The sequence below is a fragment of the Hemiscyllium ocellatum genome, chromosome 8, assembly GCF_020745735.1.
Source record: "Hemiscyllium ocellatum isolate sHemOce1 chromosome 8, sHemOce1.pat.X.cur, whole genome shotgun sequence".
Taxonomy (NCBI): Eukaryota; Metazoa; Chordata; class Chondrichthyes; order Orectolobiformes; family Hemiscylliidae; genus Hemiscyllium; species Hemiscyllium ocellatum.
Window position 1 is genome coordinate 74,090,053 of NC_083408.1, and position 12,324 is coordinate 74,102,376.

Here is a 12,324-nt window from a genome sequence, read left to right on the forward strand (position 1 = left end):
CATCAGAGGCTGAGGGGTGACTTTATAAAGTTTAGTAAAATCATGAAGGACATGGATAGGATGCATGGCCAAGGTTATTTTCTTAGGTTGGGGGCAACTAGGAGGCATAGATTTAAGATGAGAGGAGAAAGATTTAAAAGGGACTTGAGTGGAAACGTTTTCACAAGAGAGTGGGGTGTGTAGAGAATGAGCTGCCAGAGGAAATGGTAGAGGTTGGTACAATTGCAACATTTACAAGGTATCTGGATGGGTACGTGAATAAGAAGGATTTAGAGAGATATGGACCAAATGCTGACCAATGGGACTTTAGGATATCTGGTTGGTGTAGATGAGGTGGACCAAAGGGTCTGTTTCCTGCTGCATGACTCTATGATTGAGTGAGCTATTACAGTAAAATAAAATGAATTTTTGGAGTAAAATGTATGATGATTTTGGGATTGATAAATTAATGCATTACATTGGAATGAGCTGATGGTATGAGTGCTTTGATTTCACTTTGGAAGCTGAAAGCTTCTGTCTCTATAGTAACTAATTCAGTCTAATCATTGTCTACCATCAAATATTTGAACATAAAACAAATTAATGGGATGGATATTGCAATCGTTGGCTGCTGACATTAAATAGATGTTTGCATAAACCTCTTGAAGTCTCAATGTTGAAAATTACAGCTAACTTGAGAAGGATTTTCCTTGGCATGGTTTGCTGTAACTATGTAGGTTAAAGCAAACAAAAATAGCAGACATTATGGGTATGGGGCAATAAGACTATTACAGTAAAAATGCATTAGAAAATCACATTTTTGGTAAACCTTGCTACAATTATGAGCTGCATAAAGTTGTGTCTTAGTAGTATTTTTAACTTGAAGAAAAATAGAGGTGTCTGAAGAAAATGTTGGCATAGAAGGGATGAGGAATTTGTAACAGCAACAGTATGTGATGGATGGCGGTTATAGGAAGGGGAGAACGTCTCAGATACAGTCACATAGATGGGTTAACTCCAGGAAGGGTGAAAGAGGTCGGCATCTAGGGCAGGAGTCTTTTGTGGATATACCCATTTCAAACAGGTATGCTGTTTTGGAAAATGTAGGGGGTGATGGATTCTCAGGGGAATGTAGCATGAACAGCCAAGTTTCTGGTATTAAGACTGGCTCAAATTCAACGAGGGGGACATCGGCTTCCAAGAGATCAATTGTGTTAGGGAATTCTGTTGTCAGAGGTGCAGACAGACATTTCTGTGGCCAGCAGAGAAAAACAGAGTGTTGTGCTGTTTCCCTGGTGGCAGGATCAAGGATGTCTCAGAGAGGGTGCAGAATGTTCTCACAGGGAAGAGGGGCCAGCAGGAGGTCATTGTTGATATTGGAACCAATGATATAGGAAGGGAAAAGGTTGGGACTCTGAAGGGAGATTACGGAGAGTTAGGCAGAAATTTAAAAAGGAGGTCCTCAAGGATAGTAATATCTGGATTACTCCCAGTGCGATGAGCTAATGAGGACAGGAATAGGAGGATAGAGCAGATGAATGCATGGCTGAGGCGCTGGTGTATGGGAGAAGGATTCACATTTTTGGATCACTGGAATCTTTGTGGGGGAGGAAGTGACCTGTACAACAAGGACAGATTGCACTTAAATTGGAAGGGGACTAGTATACTGGCAGGGAAATTTGCTAGAACTGCTTGGGAGGATTTAAACTAGTAAGGTGGAGGGGTGGGACCCAGGGAGATAGTGAGGAAAGAGATCGATCTGAGATGGGTACAGCTGAGAACAGAAGTGAATCAAAGAGTCAGGGCAGGCAGGGACAAGATAGGACTAATAAATTAAACTGCATTTATTTCAATGCAAGGGAATTCAATAGTGATGGAAAAGGATAGACCAGATCTAAAAGTTGAAGTTCTAAATTGGAGAAAGGCCAATTTTGACGGTATTAGGCAAAAACTTTCGAAAGCTGATTGGAGGCAGATGTTCGCAGGTGAAGGGATGGCTGGAAAATGGGAAGCCTTCAGAAATGAGATAACAAGAATCCAGAGAAAGTATATTCCTGTCAGAGTGAAAGGGAAGGCTGATGGGGAAAGGGAATGCTGGATGACTAAAAAAATTGAAGGTTTGGTTAAGAAAAAGAAGGAAGCATATGTCAGATATAGACAGGATAGATCGAGTGAATCCTTAGAAGAGTATAAAGAAAGTAGGAGTATATTTAAGAGGCAAATCAGGAGGGCAAAACTGGGATGTTAGATAGCTTTGGCAAATAGAATTAAGGAGAATCCAAAGGATTTTTACAAATATATTAAGGACAAAAGGGTAACTAGGGAGAGAATAGGGCCCCTCAAAGATCAGCAGGACGGCCTTTGTGTGGAGCCACAGAAAATGGGGGAGATACTAAATGAATATTTTGCATCAGTATTTACTGTGGAAAAGGATATGAAAGACATAGACTGTAGGGAAATAGATGGTGACATCTTGCAAAATGTCTGGATTACAGAGGAGGAAGTGCTGAATGTCTTGAAAGAGTTAATGGTGGATAAATCCCCAGGACCTGATCAGGTGTACCCGAGAACTCTGTGGGAAGCTAGAGAAGTGATTGCTGGGCCTCTTGCTGAGATATTTGTATCATCGATAGACATAGGTGAGGTGCCGGAAGACTGGAGGTTGGCAAACGTGGTGCCACTATTTAAGAAGGGCGATAAAGACAAGCCAGGGAACTATAGACCGGTGAGCCTGAACTCGATGGTGAGCAAGTTGTTGGAGGGAATCCTGAGGGACAGGATGTACATGTATTTGGAAAGGCAAGGACTGATTAGGGATAGTCAACATGGCTTTGTGCGTGGGAAATCATGTCTAACAAACTTGATTCAGTTTTTTGAAGAAGTAACAAAGAGGATTGATAAGGGCAGAGCAATAGATGTGATCTATATGGACTTCAGTAAGGCATTCGACAAGGTTCCCCATGGGAGACTGATTAGCAAGGTTAGATCTCATGGAATACAGGGAGAACTAGCCATTTGGATACAGAACTGGCTCAAAGATAGAAGACAGAGGGTGGTGGTGGAGGGTTGTTTTTCAGACTGGAGGCCTGTGACCAGTGGAGTGCCACAAGGATCGGTGCTGAGCCCTCTACTTTTTGTCATTTATATAAATTATTTGGATGTGAGCATAAGAGGTATAGTTAGTAAGTTTGCAGATGACCCAAAATTGGAGGTGTAGTGGACAACAAAGAGGGTTACTTCAGATTACAACAGGATCTGGACCAGATGGGCCAATGGACTGAGAAGTGGCAGATGGAGTTTAATTCAGATAAATGCGAGGTGCTGCATTTTTGGAAAGCAAATCTTAGCAGGACTTATATACTTACTGGTAAGGTCCTAGGGAGTGTTACTGAACAAAGAGACCTTGGAGTGCAGGTTCATAGCTCCTTGAAAGTGGAGTCGCAGGTAAATAGGATATTAACAAGGCATTTGGTATGCTTTCTTATATTGATCAGAGTATTTAGTACAGGAGTAGGGAGGTCATGTTGCAGCTGTACGGTACATTGGTTAGGCCACTGTTGGAACACCGCATGCAATTCTGGTCTCCTTCCTATCGGAAAGATGTTGTGAAACTTGAAAGGGTTCAGAAAAGATTTACAAGAATGTTGCCAGGGTTGGAGGATCTGAGCAATAGGGAGAGGCTGAACAGGCTGGGGCTGTTTTCCCTAGAGCATCGGAGGCTGAGGGGTGACCTTGTTGAGGGTTACAAAATTATGAGGGGCATGGATAGGATAAATAAACAAAGTCTTTTCCCTGGGGTCTGAATTATGGTCAGAAATCCTTTAACCACATGTCCAAAATCTGAAAAGACCTAAAGGTAAAGTTTTATTCAAAGGACCTGAACAGACCAGAGGTACTGACAAGTCACCACTATTTTGAATTACCAAATGCACAATTATAATGGAGGGAACCTTTCCAACTGACCAAGCTGCAGTTCCTCAACACATTGACGTTCCAATGCACAAAGCACTGACTAAAGCCACTCACAGCAAGTGCAGACAAAAACTGAAAATATCCTTTAGCCATTAAACAGTTGGACCTGATGTCTTTTTTTGGATAAAGGATTCCTGACTGCATTATTATTTCTCAAGAGACACAGGAAATTATTGGAAGCAATATTAAACATTTTTTCTCTCTGATCAATGATTCTGAAATTGAGAAAAATATATTTCAAATTGATCACATCGATTAGAATTCTTCTTTTGCGTCAATTGCTAATTAAACTGTCTGCAAGGACTTCATGATGCCAATGTTTCCATCTGTTTTGTCTAATAAGGGGGAAATACATGGATCAAAGAGAAATAAAATCAAAATTATTTCTACAGAAGGAGAAAATTTCACAGCAATCAAATAAATTGCATAAATTGTGAAACAAATTATAATTTATCTGTTGGTATCATAACTCAGGTTTACCAAAGTGGTGGCCAAGGTCCCAAATGGAGCCACATGCTGAAGGTTTGGGATCGTGCGCTCCCAGAGAGTAAGGCCATTACAGAGTTCTGAGTTACGGCAATAGTGTCCTGCACAAACAGACAAGCCTCTCACCCACCACTCCTTATGAAAGGACATTCTTTGTACACATAGGTCTCCCTCCTTCCCTTCACAGTTTTCAATTGGGATTGTGACAATTTTTATGCCCAAATGGGGTCAAAGTGCTGAAAATTCTGCAAAGCATTGTCCTAGCCCATGTGAAAGATAGAAACCCATTACTAAATTACAGCCTTCATAAGTCTAGCCAACAAATAACTATTATTAGCAAACTAACATTAGTCAAATTCTCACAATCTTCCTTACACTATTATTTTAACAGTGGTATTATCCCATTCAACATCTGTCTTACCATTGCGTTCATAAGTGTAATAGAAATACAACTTCAGAAACAGTAAGCAATGTTTTGTAGTAGAGTGACTGAAGTGATATAGGAATAGAGTTAAATAGTCAGGCTGTTGTTCTCTCCTCCCACTGATTGGCTGCTATGCCCCATTCATGTTATAATCAGATGACAGCTAAATGTATTCAGTGAGACCTCAGTACCAACTGTCCTTCCCACAGGCGACTTTTTAATTTGAAGAGCAGGTAATCCATGGAGGTTGCCACTACTTAAAGACAGCCTGAAATAAACTAAGTCCTGTCATGTTGGAGAACTGAAATAAATGAAACAGAGAAGCCCAGCAGGTCTGGAAATATCTCTGAAAAGAAAAACAGAGCTAATATTTCAAGTCCAATAACAACCCTTCAGAACTGAAAGCAAGTCGGAAAAAGTTGGTATTTGTGGTGATGACAATAGTAGAGAAAAATCAGAGAAAGGAGAGGAGGAGAGGGAACTCCGAGAGATAGCGTCCTGTCCTGGGGTTCCCTACCATGAAGCGGATTGCTTTCAGTGCAGCCAGCCCATTTTCAACTACTCATCATCCCCATTATCATCAACTTAGCTTCTTTACTTTCCTGGCTTACTATTAACAATCCCTTTGTCTGCCTATTCTATCCTTCTCTCTCTCTCTCACTTGTTCTCTCTCCTGATGAAATAACTTCAGCTGGGACACCCAGATATTCTGATGGTGCCATGAAGGGGTTAATTGAGCAAGTAAGCAACAGTCAGAAGTTCTATTCCTCTTCTGATTGATGTTGGGTTTCCAGATAAATTCATCAACAGCAATGGAGAGAGGTGGAGAGCACATGCTGTCACAAAATGTGAAACAGCAAGAAATGTTTGTGATAGAGTGACTGAAGTGATATAGGGATGGATTTAATCACACACACAGAACATAACTGTAATGCAAGGCAATATTTAACAAGCTTCACAAGATTGTCATCTTTCAAATCTTCAATCTTTCATTTTTTTTTAACACCCCTGAAGTGGTTAACTTACTTCCGTACCTCTCCTTCCATCACAATATAACATTTGCTTGAACCTTATGTGCTTGTTGTATGCACCAGTCCCCAACACTTCCCTTACAATTACTCCTTCCTCCTCTCAGCACGTACACTATGCCAAGGTGCCTCACCCATTTAGCAAAACCCTTCATAAGGCTACACACTAACACACTTCCATTCATCTTATAGTGTTATGATCCGAGCTGATGTTATTATCACACAAGTCAGAACTCAGACTGAAATCTGTCTGATAGAATATGTTGTAAGAAGTGATCTCCCACTGAAACATAAGCATGTAATGTTGTGAGCTTTGCTGTAAGAACTAAACAGAAGTTTATTAACAAAACGAATGAAGATAAAATCAAATAATTCAGAATTTCTATCTATAACATAACTTCAAAATTTCAAACACATATTAAAGTATAATCCCATTAATCCCAAAATATTCTGTTAGAAACATAAAGAAAAAAAACCAATAGATTTTGCATTAGGTAAGCGTAAATATGTTTGTGGGGTTTCAATGGAATAAAATCAACAATTTTGAAATTATACATAAAGTAAATATTCCTTTCCAATGATTTTAATGTAAGGAAACAAGTCAGACCATACATTAGCAACCCATTTATCTCACAGTTCACCTGTAACACTCATTTTACACGGCAGGATATATACCCTTAACAGTTTCCTGGTAAAGAATATCTATTATTTCTTAACTCAGCCAAGGGTCAGTGTGTAAATCATGCTCCATAATTGCAGTTTTCCCATTGGGTTGTTTAATATAAAGGAATCTGTACTCCTAACACAGTTTCAGGCACGCATGCAACTATCATGATTTTATTTTCCTTAACTTATAGAGTCATAGAGATGTACAGCACAGAAACAGGTCCTTTGGTCCAACCTGCCCATGCCGACCTGATATCCCAACCCAATCTAGTTCCACCTACCAGCACCTGGCCCATATCCCTCCAAACCCTTCCTATTCATATACTCATCCAAATGCCTTTTAAAAGTTGTAATTGTATCAGCCTCCACCACTTCCTCTGGCAGCTCATTCCATACACGTACCACCCTCTGCTTGAAAATGTTGCCACTTACGTCTCTTTTATATCTTTCCCCTCTCACCCTAAACCTATGCCCTCTAGTTCTGGGCTCCCCAACCCCAGGGAAAATACTTTGTCTAGTTATCCTATCCATGCCCCTCATGATTTTGTAAACGTCAACTTCCGACGCTCCAGGGAAAACAGCTCTAGCCTGTTCAGCCTCTCAATATAGCTCAAATCCTCAACACCCAGCAACAATAAAACATATTTTTTCAAAAAAGTGATAACCCACAATTTTGATTTCTACTATTAAGTTTTATTTTTTTCCTGAGCTAAAGACCACCGATTCTGCTCCATCTTAAGTTTAGTTTCCTGCAGCAAGACAGTTATTCAAATATTATTCATCAAGTAAGTTACAGCATTTATTACGTTTGTTTTCAGAGCAATTCCAATAAAGTCGCTAAAAGCCCTCCTGTAAAAATATGAAAAGCCATTCTTTGCAATGCTAAAGTAGTTACTGCTCTCTTGCTATTAGGTTTCCTGCTGGCTTAATTATCATGGGAGGTCTTGTCTGAAAAAAAAACAGGTTTTAATAAATAAATGTTCTCATGGAATATTTTTGTGATGCTCTTTAAATAATTGCACTTACATATGGAATTTTGTTTTACTTTATTACCTGTCTTTTCAATGAAGCTTTAATAGTCCTTCATTATTCTGCTATATGCAACCATTATTTCTGTGAGACAGCATGAGAAAGGCTACTGATTTCTAATCTGCATAACATTATCTGCTGTAATTTTGAATCCACAGTGCCCCCCTCTTTTTTAATGGATCAGGAGCATTCCCATTTCATCAATTGCATTCTGGGTACTTTGCTTGATAAATGGATGAAATTGCTTGTAAGTTATGAATTTGACTGAACTGTAATAAATGGCATGTAAATTTCAGAAGTTCCCTTAATGTGTTCCATTATGTGCATAATTTTTGATGTAGTTATACCGTACCATTCACCTTACCCACAAAACCATGATGGAACAGCTCAAAGTCTGGTTGTATCCTTGTTATGTCAAAGACTATATATAAAATATACTTTTTCTATTGTTCCTTTTGTCACTCTTTCCACCTTTATTTTGTCCTTTGACTTAGATCTAGAGGTGCACCCCCAAAGAGATTTACACCACTCTGTGGCGGTCAACACCAAACCTCCATCAGCTACTTTTCTGAGAGTCCATTTAGAGTTTCTACACATCAATAAATGATCTTTAATTGGTATTTATTACTTTGGGCAGACGGTGGCACAGTGGTTAGCACTGCTGCCTCACAGCGCCAGACACCTGGGTTCAATTCGTGCCTCAGGCAACTGCCTGTGTGGAGTTTGCACTTTCTCCCCGTGACTGCGTGGGTTTCCTATGGTCCGGTTTCCTCCCACAGTCCAAAAATGTGCTGGTTAGGTGAATTGGCCATGCTAAATTGCCCATAGTGTTAGGTGAAGCGGTAAATGTAGGGGAATGGGTCGGGGTGGGTTGTCTTTGGCGGGTCAGTGTGGACTTGTTGAGCTGAAGGGCCTGTTTCCACACTGTACGTAATCTAATCTAATCTAAAACCAGCTACAAATAATTTTTATGACATCCTTTACATTTATTCTGTTATTTTTAAAAAAATGTTAAGTGATAATGATCACACTGGACTTGTAGTTTTGATGAATAATTGAGGCTATCTATGTGAATTATATCAGCAGAGGAGACATTGGTTTATTTTGTAGATTTTAGTGATTATGGCCTTTTAGCTATGGCTCTGGTTTTGGTTTGGAGCTTTTGTCAGGTATTGCTCATTGTCATCACACCTTGTTGAAATTTATCAGGTGAATTGCAGTCCATGTATCCCTGCTCACTGGGAGCTTGTCATTGAGAGGAAGGCAGGACATTTAGGAGCACTGACATTTCTTCAAAGAGTTAGCACAAACCCTTTTAGCCCAAGTCTGCTTGACAATGCCCCTGAAAATGCTCCTGCCAGCATTTTGAAATGAAATTGGTATTCAGATCCCCATTTCTATTGGTTACGTAGGGCTGCAGTCCTTCACCTCCTGTTTGCTGTCAGATAAACCTTCCAAGTTCTTTAATAAAGTCTCCGACAGTGATTGCAGCTTCACTTTGAAAGGTGCATCCTTACTCTAAATCATGTAGGAAACGCAATAGAAATTGCATTGCATTGCTGAGAACGGCAACCCCATCGTCTCATTGTTTTTAACACAATTGTTTTTACCAATTCAATACATTTCAAAGAATACTTCATTAAATTTGTTAGAATCTATTTTCGATTTTAAAAAGCTCAAATGCTATCTACAACTTTTAAATCAAATGGTGGCCGCTGTTACCCTCAATCAGCTCCATATTTGCCCTCTCTAATGTGTCTGTTAAAAGCTACTTGCATTTAATTTTAGGTCAGGTGCTTTACACATGAATTCTTGCAACTTTCCACTTCCAGGAATTTTGGCATAGTAATGCATGTGAGATTCTACAATGCTCCTCCAGATTACAGAAGGTTGTCATGGTAATATCATTATACATGGAGATCAAAAACAAGATAAAAGACTGTTCATTACAAAAAATTGTAAACATTTTGAAGAATACAAATCAGAAAATATTGAGTGGGGCACATCCACCAAACATTCATTATCGTGCCGAGGCCATTTTGAGGCACATGCTTCTGGCTAACTATTCATTAACTATTCAAAATGCTTCATGGTTTGAGAGTGTGGGAATCAATCAGTTCTAAAGCTTATGATCCATTTGCAGTCAGACAATGGGGAGGATGAGGGAAGTGGTAACCAGAGCAAGGATATCGCAATGGCAAGCAGGTGACTGGAGCATTTTTGTGGATTCAGGAGATATTTCCTGCTCAGCATGGCCATTTCAAAATTTAATTAAAAACAAATTTTGTCCATTTTCTAAGTGACCTTCCAAGTCCTCTTTAAGGGCAACTTGGTGCTAAATGTGTGCAGTGCAAACTTAATAAATTATTCTTCACAATTGGAATCATGATCCTACATATGAAACAGATTTGACATTTACATTTTTACAGGTAGCTTCCTGTTCCTGAAACAGGTGGACCCTCATACTGCTCAACCTAATATCCTGGTCAAGATGGTATCATAAGGATCACTGTCATTGACTCGGCCACACGCTTTCATCTAAACGATAAAACTGAAAATGCATTCCTTTCACTTGAGCCAGATGTTCAACCCTCAAAAGCCTGGCTGGATTTAACTGGAATGTTAAAGATGTGAACTTTGCTGTCCATCTGACTTTGTTTGACATTGAGCAGTGGTTGGTAGAAAGAAAACCTTGTTCACTAAGATAAATTCTATCCTCCATGTGAAATATTGGACAAAAGACTAAAGTCTTAGGGGACAATTTGTGTGGTACCAATTCCAATGGCATTTTGCAGACTTGCCTCAGTTCCCTGGGCGAGGTTTCAGAAGGCACTTTGCCTTCTACTTGAATAGCACACAACAGTGTCTGCCCCAAGAAAATCAGATTAGGTCTGTGCTGTCCATTAAAATGAATTTCTCCACCTTTGTACCGTACTTATGTGTACAACTTAACTGATAAATTGGGGATTTCACAGATTACTAATTGAAAACCTAACCATTTTACTCATTTATTTGCCCCCGTTATGAATGAACCAAACACAAAATAATTAATGCAAATTAAAATCTATTGCAAGAGCTTGTTAATGACCAAAACCAGTCTGACATGTGCTGGACTGACAATACTAAGCATTGCTGAACACTGAAAACATAAATCATTCGGAATATTTTATGCATAGATCAGGGATTCTACACAAGTGACTGGTGAACAATATTACAGATTTGAATGCAATGCCGTAAGCTATACATCAGTTTTGTTCATGGCCTTCCATATTTATTAAATAAAACAATAAATTGAACATAAAATTATTATCACTGAAATCTGTGGCAGATGAGCACAACATTGACGCGTTGACAAAGTTATGAGGTAATACAGTTATGAAATAGGGACATTACTGTATTCAGATTTGAGTAAGGCATTACATATTTATATCTCATAGATTAAACAACACGTTGAAAGACCATCCGTATTTTACCATTTAGACTCTGTGCTTTGAGAAGAAAAAGATTGATGATGTAGACATATTTTATGTTATTCATAAAAGCTTTCTCTGGACAAAAAAATAGACAGTCCATTCAGTACAGCTTAATCATTCACTGGGAAGCAGTATGCTTGGTATGGTTTATTTTCGTGACATTGTGACTTTCTTTGAAATAACAGAAGTTACATGTTAGCACTTTATTTTGATAAAATATCATCCAGCATTCAATATATATTTCTTCACTAGTCATTTGTGCATTGAACAATGATGTCTTCACTGTATCCTTAAGTGCTTCCAAATGTCTATACATCATTAGTGAACTTGCCTTGGCTTTTATGTTTCCATTCTTTAAAGACACCATGATTCTATTTGACAATGGAATTCAATACAATGCTTTCCTAGGATGTAACAATGAGATAAAACCCACATTAGGACTCAGATAAGAATGCAAAAGTCAATTTGATTGTTTTAAAAATTAATTGGCTCATTGGATATTGTATCTGAACATCATCAGTGCTGTGGATCCTGCCTAAAAGTTCTATTCCTTTTTCAGGTAGATGCAACAGTCCTGAGTTTTTTCATCTATTTCATCCACGTTAAGGATTTCTGTAATGTGTCATGCTACTGAGGACCTTTTCTTTCAGGGCTTGAAACACATAAATAAATCTATGCCAGCTCCAGAGTCTGTGATGTCAAGTTAATGCCCATTACATGAGAGGCTGGACCATTTGGATGATGATCATTCTGACAGGAATACATATCACATCTTTCCTAAATTTCAGAACTCAAACGTTTAACAATGACTTCAAGGGTAGAGATCTGATGTTTTGCTGTGCCAGAATTTGGCGTGAATGGCAAACAAATGACATCAGTCATTCATTATGCCTGCACCTTCTACAGATGTTTTGTGATTTTCTACTGCAGTTACAGTAGTAGGGAAGCCATTTCAGCACACATGGGACCTATTTGAACAAGCATGCATCTCCATAACTAATCATATTGAAAAACTGTTGGTGCACACTGCAGAATATCAACAACGAAACAAAATGATTTAAAGTGAGAGATAAAAGAGAGAAAAATGAAAATCTAACAAAATATTTTAAAATAATGTTTTACAGCAGTAAATAAACACTGATGGAATGGAACTTCATACTAGCAAAAGCTAGTTATCAATGCAACAATAGCAGTTTTTTTAGACACTTTGCATGATTACAAATATACTTCACTGGAACAGATATTGTCAAGTTTAGAAGATATTTAT